This window comes from Babylonia areolata, chromosome 1 (genome assembly GCF_041734735.1).
Source record: "Babylonia areolata isolate BAREFJ2019XMU chromosome 1, ASM4173473v1, whole genome shotgun sequence".
NCBI lineage: Eukaryota > Metazoa > Mollusca > Gastropoda > Neogastropoda > Buccinidae > Babylonia > Babylonia areolata.
In genome coordinates this window covers 72,674,218-72,686,717 of record NC_134876.1, presented here as the reverse complement: position 1 = coordinate 72,686,717, position 12,500 = coordinate 72,674,218, and the positions used below count along the sequence as shown (strand labels likewise).

At 42.7% G+C, this 12,500-nt stretch overlaps 1 protein-coding gene across 1 annotated transcript in view; it reads left to right on the top strand.

Annotated features, from left to right (window-relative positions):
* The first annotated feature begins 1,299 nt into the window (after nt 1–1,299).
* Nucleotides 1,300–12,500, top strand: part of LOC143293512 (uncharacterized) — a 31,090-nt gene continuing 19,889 nt past the window's right edge. Inside the window, exon 1 of the mRNA XM_076604418.1 lies at nt 1,300–1,380. The gene's annotated coding sequence lies outside the window, so the exon portion shown is untranslated. The remainder of the gene's footprint in view (nt 1,381–12,500) is intronic.

The window sequence follows — 12,500 nt, the reverse complement described above, 5'->3', positions numbered from 1 at the left end:
CTCTCTCTCTCTCTTTCTCTCGATCCATCGATCGCTCGATCGACTACCCTCATTTTATATTTCCCCCTCTTTTAATCTCATTCTTTTTTTCTTTCTTTCTGTTCACAATGTCCTTGTTTTGAAGATCGCTAAATCGATGTCCAGTCTATAAAACGCGAGTTTACCAATTATTCGGTCAGCAACATGCTGCAGTTCAGAAAGAGCCTTTTCAATAATTATGTCCCTCAAGACACATATACAGATTTTGCAGACATTCACAAACGCCACATCACATCACACAGACTCATCTCTGTTACTCACAAAAACATCACATCACACCAAATAACACTCTCCGCATGCACACACGCACATACACACACTCACACTCATACACACATACGTGTGCGTGCGCATGCGCATGCGCATGCACACGCACGTACACACACACACACACACACACACACACATACACATGCAAACACTCGTGCACATTCTCTCTCTCTCTCCCTCTCTCTCTCTCTCCAAGAAAGGAAATGATTGGTTAGATGAAGAGTGTCAAAGATACGAATTGTAATGAAACCGAAAAAAAAGTCAAACGATGAAACTGAGAAAAATCTGCATTCGCATGTGCTCGTGCATACTCGCAGGCGCGCGCGCGCGCGTGTGTGTGTGTATGTGTGTGTGTGTGTGTGTGTGCGTGCGTACGTACGTGGATGTGTGTGTGTGTGTTTGTGTGCGCGCGTGTATGCGTGCGTACGTGTGTGTGTCTGTGTGTGTGTCTGTGCGAATGGGAGTTAGACATGATATTGACCTGTATAGAAACTCGACTGAACTCACTCATGAGTAAATTTGCACGGCCATTGGCCGCTATACATCAAGCAATCTGAAGCAATTAGAAGAATGCTTATTGACTTTGTTCTTAAATAGTTTTATTGGCTTTGTGTGTGCGCGTGTGTGTGTGTATGCATGTGTGGATTCATGTGCGTGTAAAGACAGAGGCGTGATGATAATTATAACAACCTACCTCCCCCCTCCCACCCTCATCCCCCCCTCACCCCACTCACCTCCCCCCCCCACCCACCCCACCCCCCCGCAACCCCCACAGAGAGAGACAGACAGACAGACAGACACAGACAGATACAAATAGACACAGACACAGATAAGAGACAAAGAGACACAGAGAAAGTGCCTGTTCGCGAAGCAAAAACCAACTGAACACTTTTACCCTCATCATCACACCCATACCACCAGTTTCCACACACGCGCAAAATCCTAGCGCCGCCAGTTTTCCCTATTCGCCCCACACTGACAGCTGAGGACATCCCATCCTATCCCACCCACCATCACCACGCGGCCACAGCCTGCAGCCGTCTTCTCCGGACCCGTCCTTCGTGACGTCAGGTTTTCATCCGCCACTTAATAAAATCTCATCCATCCTTTCTTCCGTCTCTCTCTCTCTCTGTCTCTCCGTCTTTGCTGCAGCTTCTGTTGCTGCTGCTGCTGTTGTTGCTGCCTGGCCAGCCTCTGAAACGTCCAACATCCTTGGTCCTCCTGCATTGCATCTGCGCTGCGCTGCTTGCTGCCAGACGACAGACAACTTGGGTAGGACCGTCTCGGTTGATTTGACTTCTGGGTCTGCTTTAGGTTTCGCTTGAGTGAAGTTTTTATTTTGTTTGTTGGTTTGTTGGTTGGGGCTTCTTTTTTTTTTGTCTGAGGAAAAGTTAACAGTCTGTCTTAGGTTAGGGTTGAGTTGGGTTGAGTTTGGAGAGCTTCCCAGCGAGGAACCACTAAGCGTGACGGTGCCAGGTGAGGTGTGTGTGTGTGTGTGTGTGTGTGTGTGTGTGTGGTATATGATTATGTTTGTATCCATTATTCTCGGTCTGTTCCCGATGTTTGCTATTTTTGGTATTTCCTTTTTTTCTTGTTTATCATTATCTATGTTCGTTCTTCCTGATGTAAGCATCAAATTGTGTTTCTCTCTTTTTTTTCTTCTTTTTTTTTTCTTTTAAACAACCAGTTAGTTAATCCCACGGTTACTCAGATGTCAAATGATCGGTATAAGGACAGGCCCAGCGCTTCCTTTTTAGAGGAAGTGTCTGGGTTTGTTCCAATGTACCTTTTATTTACCTGTGTGCTAGCTGAATCGGTAGCGTAAGCAGCACTGACTTGAAGTTGTGTACCTTGTGAATGGAGAGAGTTACCACCACTCTTTACTGTTTGTTACTCATTTCACCTCCTGGCCTCAGTATTTGTTAATTTGAGATGGATATTACTTGTTAGTCGGTCAGTGAGACAGCTAGGTACTGATCAGTTCGTTTCCTCTTGAACGTCAAGGGGTGCGTGTAAAGGACACATTCCCAGGGGAAAGTTGTGAATGAAATAATGGAATAGACGAAATTTGTCCTTAATCGGTACACACAAACTGCAAATGGACTGCCAATGAAAAAGGGGTAAATATTCAATGAGGATTAAAAAGACGAAGATTACCCTCAAATCCTAAAGAATCAGCCTTCTTTAGAAAAAAAAAAAAAAAGAAAAAAAAATCCCTGACGACTCAATGTCTGGTCGTGAGTCAGAAGGTTTCTCTGAATTATGTTGGACATGCAAAAAACAAAAACAACCCGAAACACACGCAATTTTTTTTTCTTGGAAACATATCTCACGTGGCCTATTTGGGCCAATAACGAGGGATGATAATCTATGGAGGATTCGAACAATAATCTTATCATATATATTACATGTGTGTGTGTGTGTGTGTGTGTGTGTGTGTGTGTGTGTGTGTGTGTGTGTGTGTGTCTTACAATTGATTAAAAACCGGACTCTGTGCAGAAGGCATTAATTAAAACCTGGATATAATCTTGCTTCTTTTTTTTTTTTACCTGGCCGGCACCCTCAAACGAGCTCTCTGGCATTGCGGTGCTGTGAGATTAACAAACTATTGGCATTGCGGTGCTGTGAGATTAACAAACTATTGGCATTGCGGTGCTGTGAGATTAACAAACTATTGGCATTGCGGTGCTGTGAGATTAACAAACTATTGGCATTGCGGTGCTGTGAGATTAACAAACTATTGGCATTGCGGTGCTGTGAGATTAACAAACTATTGGCATTGCGGTGCTGCGAGATTAACAAACTATTGGCATTGCGGTGCTGTGAGATTAACTATTGGCATTGCGGTGCTGCGAGATTAACAAACTATTGGCATTGCGGTGCTGCGAGATTAACAAACTATTGGCATTGCGGTGCTGTGAGATTAACAAACTATTGGCATTGCGGTGCTGTGAGATTAACAAACTATTGGCATTGCGGTGCTGTGAGATTAACAAACTATTGGCATTGCCGTGCTGCGAGATTAACAAACTATTGGCATTGCGGTGCTGTGAGATTAACAAACTATTGGCATTGCGGTGCTGTGAGATTAACAAACTATTGGCATTGCGGTGCTGTGAGATTAACAAACTATTGGCATTGCGGTGCTGCGAGATTAACAAACTATTGGCATTGCGGTGCTGTGAGATTAACAAACTATTGGCATTGCGGTGCTGTGAGATTAACAAACTATTGGCAGAACCCGTAAAGGTTAATCTGGGTTTGGGTCTTCTCTTTTTTTTTTTTTTTCTTTTTTTCTTCTTTTTTTTTTCCTTTTTACCATGGGAATCGTTTCATATGAACACTAATATTATATCAAAATGCGCGTGGCCAAATCTCTGGACTTCTGATCCAGTTTTGACATCGTCTTCTTGTGTGTCCTTGGGAAAGGAAAGTTTTACTCCCATTTTCCTCACTCCACCCAGGTGTGAATGGGTGGGTACCTGACTTCGGTCGGAGAAGGTAAGGCTGAATCGGTTCGATGATGATGATTGGGTCCCGCCCTCTTCTTCCCAACCCTTGACACAGCAACATGATATGTAATCACTGACTCCACGGCCGTAATAGACTGCAGGACTTTTAATCTTTCTACAATTATTCTGACCGAAATTACACACACACACACACACACACACACATATATATATATATATATATATATATATCGAGAGAGAGAGAGAGGGAGAACACTGAACACTGAAATGTTCAATGTTATTAGCTGTAAAGCTCTAGTGACAAAGTAGGTACATATCAGAACAAAAATGGTGCAAAACGGAACAGAAAAAAAAAGAATTGAAGCAAAATAAACAACAAAGGGATAAGCGACACTTTGGTACTTTGTCATTAGCTTAAAAAATCCATGGAGAGAGAGAGAGAGAGAGAGAGACAGACAGACAGACAGAGATAGGTAGGTAGGTAGGTAGGTAGATCGACTATTCCTGACCTTATATAGCAGCATTCAGCTTGTGAAGTCGTTTGTAGCTTCCTTGCCTCTTCGTTCAGCCATGACGACTCGCTCTTGCGTCATTTCTAGTTTTACGTCATCACGTCTTTTACGTCATAGAATGTTCACTGCTTTTTCCTCTTTGTCACAGAAGAAGACCTGTGTTTTCCAAGTTTATAGCACTTAGTTGTGTTGTTAAATGTTAATCTTTGGAAAACACAACTAAGTGCTATAAACGTTGAAAGCACATGTCTTCTTCCACGCACTTTGCTCAGAAAGCCACGCAGGACTAGCTCCAGACAGACTGTGTCATGATTGTTTTCTCTTATGTCCGAGCTGTTGACCACTCGTGTGGAATGCTGGCCTTGTGGTAACACGTCCGTCTAGAGCGCCAAAGAACATAAGCGCGCGGGATTGAAACCCATACTCACCAATATTTTCTTCGCCCCCCTAGCCCCCCCCTCTCCCCCTCCACTAGACATTGAGTGGTGGTCTGGACGCTAGTCATTCGGATGAGACGATAAACTGAATTCCCGTATGTGGCATGCACTTTGCGCACGTAAAAGAACCCACGACAATAAAAGGGTTTTGCTTGGTAAAAATTCTTCGCGAAAAATCCACTTTGGTTGGAAAGCAAATACACTTGCAGTCAGAGAAAACAAAAAGGTTGGTGCTGCAGCACAGCAACGCGCTCTGCCATGAGGAGAACGACCCGAATTTGACACAGAGAAATCTGTCGTGACAACGAGGAATGCAACACACTTTGGCGTCTGTTTCCTCAAACATGTAATGTTAATGAGTTGGGCACACGGTGGCCGCTTGTCACCATTTTGTTGCTGCTGTGAATGGAATATGTTGCTTTCTCAGAAGGTCTGGCAAGTAAATAATTTTCAATCAGTTTGAAATGGTGGTTAAAGAAAAAGGGCACAGAGAGAGAGAGAGAGAGAGAGAGAGAGAGAGAGAGAGATGATGATGATGATGATGATAATTATAAGATAGAAGGAACAGAAAGGGATATTCAAAGATGGAAGGAAGGAAGAAAGAAAGAAAGAAAGAAAGAAAAAAAGAGAGATATGAAGAAGGGGGCAGATGGATGAAATAAGGAAAGAAAGAAAGGCAGTATCAATGAATCAATGAATAGATTAATGAATGAAAGGAAAAGAAAGAAAACGAAAAAAAGAAACATTAAAAAAGGAAGGGGGGATTAAAAAAAAAAAAAAGAAGAAGAAGAAGAATAGCAGTCAGTCTTTTCGTCTTTTTAAAAAAAATATTTTACATGAATAAGAAATTGGCGTTACTATTTGACTATCAATATTCGGCCATAAAAGAAATAATCACGCATCTTTCCGGCTCTCAATGTCTCATAGTGTTGATGGGCGCTATTGTCCGCAAATTTTCTCCATTGACCATTCGAGCGATTGTCCACAAACAACAGAGAAATCACCTGCATAGCGATCACCTTGCTTCCTCGTCGTCGTTTTCTGGGGGGGTTTTTGTTGGGTTTTTTCTCCTCCCCCTCCTATTTCTCTTTCTTCAAATCAAATCAGGCATCTACTGACTTGATATGGCTGTGGACGGGGGTGAGGGAGGGGCGAGAAAGAATTATTACTGAAACTGCGCGGATGATGCAGTAGAAAAAGAAATCTTCTGCGGGTGATGGAGTAGGAAACAAAATTTGATGTACGGATGACAACCTTCTGCAATCGTTTCGTACAAACAAAACTTTTGTTTTCCTGACTTGATCTTGAACTAATTCTATCATCTATAGAAACTTCGTCTTCTCTGTATTCGAAATCTGCAACTCCAAAGTTTCATTTTATCTTTCAGAAGGCTTTTGAAGCGTCATTTATTCAGCCGTACTCCGTTTTCAGAGATAGATGAATATTGGATGTGTTTGTGTTCCCATTACCTGCCAGTCATTTGGGTTACATGTTTAAGTCTTTAAGGTGCGCATTTCACTTTCTAGGTATCTGTGTGATTATCAGTATCATCGATACTTGAACTGCGCCTGTCTTCAGTCAAAGACCAAGCTCTTAGCGTTTTTCAAACACGGAATCATTTGCACATCAGGCTGCCTACCTGGGTAGAGCCGACTGATTCATTGCACACGTTACAGATTCCATGATACAGGTCAGATTTATTTTGGAATACAGCTGTATGAATGGCTGGGTAAAATTATCTTTTTATTTTTAATTTACAATTTTTATTTTATTTCAAGCACACGTAAAAAATGTGGACGAAGGTACAAAGTTGAAGAATCTGCCGCATGTCTCTGTCATCTGACGTTACATCACATCTGCGTGTTCGGTTTCTTCAAATTCAAATGACAGATATACTCTCTCTCTTTTTTCTCTTTTTTTTTTCTTTTTTTTTTTTGTACAAGGCACAAATGCTAGATTTAAGATCCCTTTGAAGTTGAACGACGATCAAGATGAAATAACGAATTGCTCAGAGCCACCAGCCTGATCTGCCCCCAAAATTACAGTTTGGATGCCAAGGTTGTTGTGTTTGTTTTTGGGGGTGGGAAGGGGTTATGTCGGGGGCGGGGGGGGGGGTTAACTCAAGATAATGAATATGTGCATGAGAGAGAGCGAGAGAGAAAGAGAGAGAGAGAGAGAGAGATAGAGAGAGAGATCTTCAGTTTAACGTTTATTCACTAGAAGTGTTATTAGACAGTGTGTGTGTGTGTGTGTGTGTGTGTGTGTGTGTGTGTGTGTGTGTGTGTGTGTGTGTGTGTGTGTGTGTGTGTGTTACATCTGTAACTGTTTGTTTTACCAGTTTCTGGTCAAATTGTAGCTGTGTCTGTTCAATGATTCTGGCGTTCGGAGTCAGTGAGTACACGCTCAAAATGCTCCGTTTGTCTACTCTCGGCTCTCCCTCCCACCCTTCATCCATTCTCCATTCCTTCTTCCCAACAACCTCTCTCTCTCTCTCTCTCTCTCTCTCTCTCTCTCTCTCTCTCTCTCTCTCTTTCTCTCGATAGAAAATACATAATTGCTTATCTATTCGACTGTCCTAAAAAAATTTTTTTTTAAAGAGGAATTTTGCCATCCCCCCTCCCTCTCTCTCTCAAAGCAATGTCGTCAATCAGCTTTCAACGTTATTGCTGCTCATTTTCGCTTTTTTAGCTTTATTCCCTCTTTAGGGCGAGGGCTGGATGTAAAAAAGCATGTTACTTGCTTATCTATTACCCTCGTCAATAAAGATTTTGTCTTGTCTTCTCTCTCTCTCTCTCTCTCTCTCTCTCTCTCTCTCTCTCTCATTCTGGTTTTTGTTTGGCTGTATTTCCCTCTTATCTTTTTCGGCCACTTTGATATGCTTCAAGATCTGTGGTATTCCTTCATCAGAACAAAGCAATGTCGTCAATCAGCCTTCAACGTTATTGCTGCAGTCTCAACGTGGTCGATAAACTCACCCACAGCATGTTCGGAAGAAGGAATAAAACAAGGGTGATCCAAGTTCAGAGTACTTCGACGAAGAGATTAAAGAGGGCAGGCGTAGTCTCTGTGTGTGTGTGTGTGTGTGTGTGTGTGTGTGTGTGTGTGTGTGTGTGTGTGTGTGTGTGTGTGTGTGTGTGTGTGTGTGTGTGTGTGTGTGTGACAGCTGTTAAGATTGCTTTTTTTTTATAATATTCTTCCCGTTTTGTTCTTTAAAGATGTCTGTGCGCTCCGTGCATCCAAACTGTATGCAATGAAATCCTTGAGTACTCGAGTCTTTGCCGTTTATCTATGTAGTCATCATTGTTTATTGCTTACGTGTTTATCAATGATTCTTTCTTTTTATGGGTTTACTGATTGAGTACTTTGTTTGGATATTTGTTTATTTATGTCGCTTCAGGGAAAACATATATTTTCTTTCTTCTTTCTCGTACCATCTGACTTTAGTGCGCTAGAGTTAATGACCTGAGCTGCTGTCCAATGTCTTGGCCAGAACAAAGAACATGACAGTACTGGAATCAAAAACATGTCACGTTTCATCTGGCACTTTCTGCGCTCTGATTCTGGGGTCAATATTCAATTTCGAGGAAAGCTAGAACTTCATTCTGCATGTGTCCTTCGCCTTTTCAGTCCCCAAAGAGGTACCGCGAAGGTCAAGAACCAGCCATCGATTTTTTTTTTTTTTTTTTTTTTTTTTTTGTCGGGGTGGTTTCCTAGGGGTCGGGGCTAATGTTTGTCCGCACATTTATCGCTGGAAGTGCCCTCTCAGTTATCGGTCACTCAGCAAAAGATGAAATGTCGTTCAGCCAACGCCAGCAACAATCTGAAGAGCTATTTGTTTTTCCTACTTTTAAGAGTGGTGCAGTATATAATATGGTAATGTATAATACTGTATAACATGGAAACCCTGACGGAGGCGTCGTGGCAGAGCCTGTTCGGCGTTGAGCAAGTAATGAAGCGCTCAGCAGTCATCAGGGCTCCAGGCCCCATTTCGGCCTTCCTGTGTCGAGCCCTAAGGCCGTAACAGTTTATGGGACCTTGAACACGCTGCAAAATGTCGGACAGTGCAACACGGAGGAGCAATGATAGCTCAGTTGTGTCCCTGTCCGCAGCTTGCTTCATTGAAGCGTGGTATTTATGGACATCACTGTAGAGTGTTCAGCTGACAGGAATCACTCTGCACGCAGTATGATGGCTGGTTTTGATCAGTTACTATTGTAATGGGGTCCGTGCCGAGCAAAAGAATCGTTGATGGCGACGCGCTATATAAATACTTCTTTAAAAAAAAAATTTTTATATATAAAAAAAAAAATTAAAAAACGGTGCATTTGCCTCTAAAGATATCCACTATCACATTCAGCGGACAATGTAGGGAAAAGTCCCGGTATTTTTCCAACGCAGCAATCGTATGAACGCATCTTAGGTTTTGACTTGGCATGTCTTTAAGCTACGGGAACCAATGATATCGTTAGCGTCTGCACAACAGTGGCTGTTTTGAAGTTTACCAAAGTTCGAAACGCATAGTTCTTCATAACAATGGGAATATGGGTTTATAGGGACCCTGACGTAAGCCACTGAACCTGAAATAGGTTTCCTTGATAAGGTTAAAATAGATGTTGACATCAGAATAGTCCGTTTGATATCAGCACTCTGTAATGTCTTATCTCAAAGAAAAACAAAAGTCTGTCTGAAACACAAGGTACGAAATGGCTAACGAAGGAAAGAAAATGTACCATAACAAACTGTGCGATTATTTTTTATATACACAGTTATCAGAACAGAACCAGTCTATTACATATTCCCATTGGTATTATGAAGCAATCACAACATTAGGTACATGACTCCATGACTCAAATTAATAAGTTTGAGATAGTTAAATCTCAATGCGATATCAACGCTTTCGTCGCACACGTGATTCAGAAACAGAAGATTTGCTCCTCGAGTTCTTCGACGCCTGTTTAGTTGAACTTAGTTCAACAAACTGCTACCAGTTCAGACTTCTTTTCCAAATAGATAAGCAAATAAATAGTTATATAAAGTATATAACATGACTGACCTTACGAGATGTTTTTCTTTACTTAAAATATATACAACGAATTTGTCTGTTGTATATACATCAACATACTCTCTACAGGTTACCAGCTATTTCCAGATGATGGCCAGCTTTACAGATCAAACTCTCTGAAAAATGCACCATGCATAGTACATGACGTGCCAGCATACGATTAAATTGTGGAAACATGGACAAACAACAAGCAGCTGAAGTTTAAAGAGGACGGAAATGGAGCAGCGCTATTCTCAGTGCTCTCATTATTGACTTTTTTCTGACGTGTTACTGTGTATGACAGATTTCGCCCCGTCGTTTATATGCAGCCGTACTTGTTCTTGTAGTTCTTGTTTTGTTGTTTTTGTTGTTGTTTCTTTGAATAACAAAGTACAAACATACGACCATATACCAAGAGATACACTTCAGCACCAGTACACGTTCCTGATATTTACACCTATACATACATGTGTGCCCGCAAAAATACATAAAAGCCTACGAACATACGGAGATACATACGTGTTTGCAAACAGATGTACTTAGAAACAGACAGGCAAACAGACAGACACTGAGACACAACAAACAAATAATGAGAGCTCCTCAAAGGTTGTGAACTCATTCCTGAGTATCAATTAAGAATGAAAAACCTGATTTATGCCTGGATTTTCTAGTCAGATTTAATCATTCTTACCTGCAACAGAATGTAATCAAAATAATTGATGTATTACCTTTGTGTGTGTGTTCTCTGTCTCTGTGTCTGTCTCTCTCTCTAGTTCTCTCTCTCTCTCTCTCCTCTCTCTCTCTCTCTCTAGATCTCTCTTTCCTCTGTGTGTGTGTGTGTGTGTGTGTGTGTGTGTGTGTGTGTGTGTGTGTGTGTGTGTGTGTGTGTTTATATTCTTCGTTTGCCGTCTGTTTACATTGCGGGTTTTCGAGAGAGAGAAAGAGGAGAGAGAGAGAGAGTGTGTGTGTGTGTGTGTGTGTGTGTGTGTGTGTGTGTTCGTGCGTGTGAGTGTGAGTGTGTGTGTGTGTATGTATGTGTGTGTGTGTGTTCGTGTTTGTGTGTGTGTGTGTGTGTGCGTGCGTGCGTATGTGTGTGCGCGCGCGCGAGTGTGTGTGTGTGTGTGTGTGTGTGTGTGTGTGTGATCTCTCCAAACGGTCGTTTCAATGGCGTCGCTCCCACGCTCCTCCGCCCCAATTCCCCATCCACATCCCAAAAAACCAGGCTCGTATTGCAGCGACCCAAAACGCCGGCAGTCCACAGGGGGCGCTGTAGGGGTCTGGTCGCCGTGAGGACACACGCCAGGGCATATTGCATGTCTGCTGTCCCGGACAACATGGACAAAGGGGGCATGCCAACATGTTTCTTTACCAGATCTTCTTGTTTCACGCTGCTTGTGCAATTGTCAGCGTGTCAGTGTTTGCTGTGTATCCAGTGGTCAAACCGGCTTAATATAGGGCGAGTGTTCCGATTCTGGTTTCTATGTAATTGCACTTTATGTGATGACCTGCGACGTGACATGCGGTCTAACCCAGGTCACCAAGCAAGGGTCGCGGCATTCTGTGTCACCCTATAGGACTAACAAGAGCACCGCAGGTTTCCACACATGCGCTGTCTTTTATCACAGTCACGGTTATATCCCTGGCTGGTATTCTGATAATGACAGCAGATTAGGGTTTTCCATCTTGCTATTCGGATGATAAAAAAAACAAGTTATGATGTTCTATCTCGCCCAGTTATATCCCTGATTGTTATTCGAATAACGAAAGCAGGTTAGGATTTTTCATTTTGCCCAGTCATACCTTGGTTGTTATTCAGATCATGAAAGCTGGTTAGGCTTTTCGGTCTCGCCCAGTTGTACCCCTATGATGGCTATATAGTTGTTATTCTGATGACGGAAGCTTGTTAAGATTTTCCATCTTGCCCATGGTAGCTTACTCTCTCATTATTAGACATGGTTTGAAGCTTCACGACAGGTTGGTTTTGAAGACGTTCTTTTTCCACATGGCCACCTTCGGGTACATTGTGTCCTTTTTCACATGACAGAAATGATGGGAAAGAAGAAGGAGAGCAATACAAGAGAGCACAGTTTAAACGAAAATTCCCAGGCGGTGATATTCATAACTTGATATTTATAACTTCCATGTTCGTATCTCTGATCTCTTTCTTCTTCTTCTTCTGCGTTCACTCGTATGCACACGAGTGGGCTTTTACGTGTATGACCGTTTTTACCCCGCCATGTAGGCAGCCATACTCCGTTTTCGGGGGGGTGCATGCTGGGTATGTTCTTGTTTCCATAAGCCACCGAACGCTGACATGGATTACAGGATCTTTTAACGTGCGTATTTGATCTTCTGCTTGCATATACACACGAAGGGGGTTCAGGCACTAGCAGGTCTGCACATATGTTGACCTGGGAGATCGTAAAAATCTCCACCCTTTACCCACCAGGCGCCGTCACCGTGATTCGAACCCGGGACCCTCAGATTGACAGTCCAACGCTTTAACCACTCGGCTATTGCGCCCGTCTCTGATCTCTTTCATGTCTTTAACCCTGCCAAACAACTCCGCTCTTCTTCCGACAACGCAACCTTCGGTATACCTCCAGCAAAAACAAACACCTATGGCAACCGGTTTTCCTCTCGTTTTGCAACAACTGTTTGCAACCAGCTACCACTCACGACCCGCCATTCTGAAACCCCCTCACATCAAAACTGCCCTCAAGACACA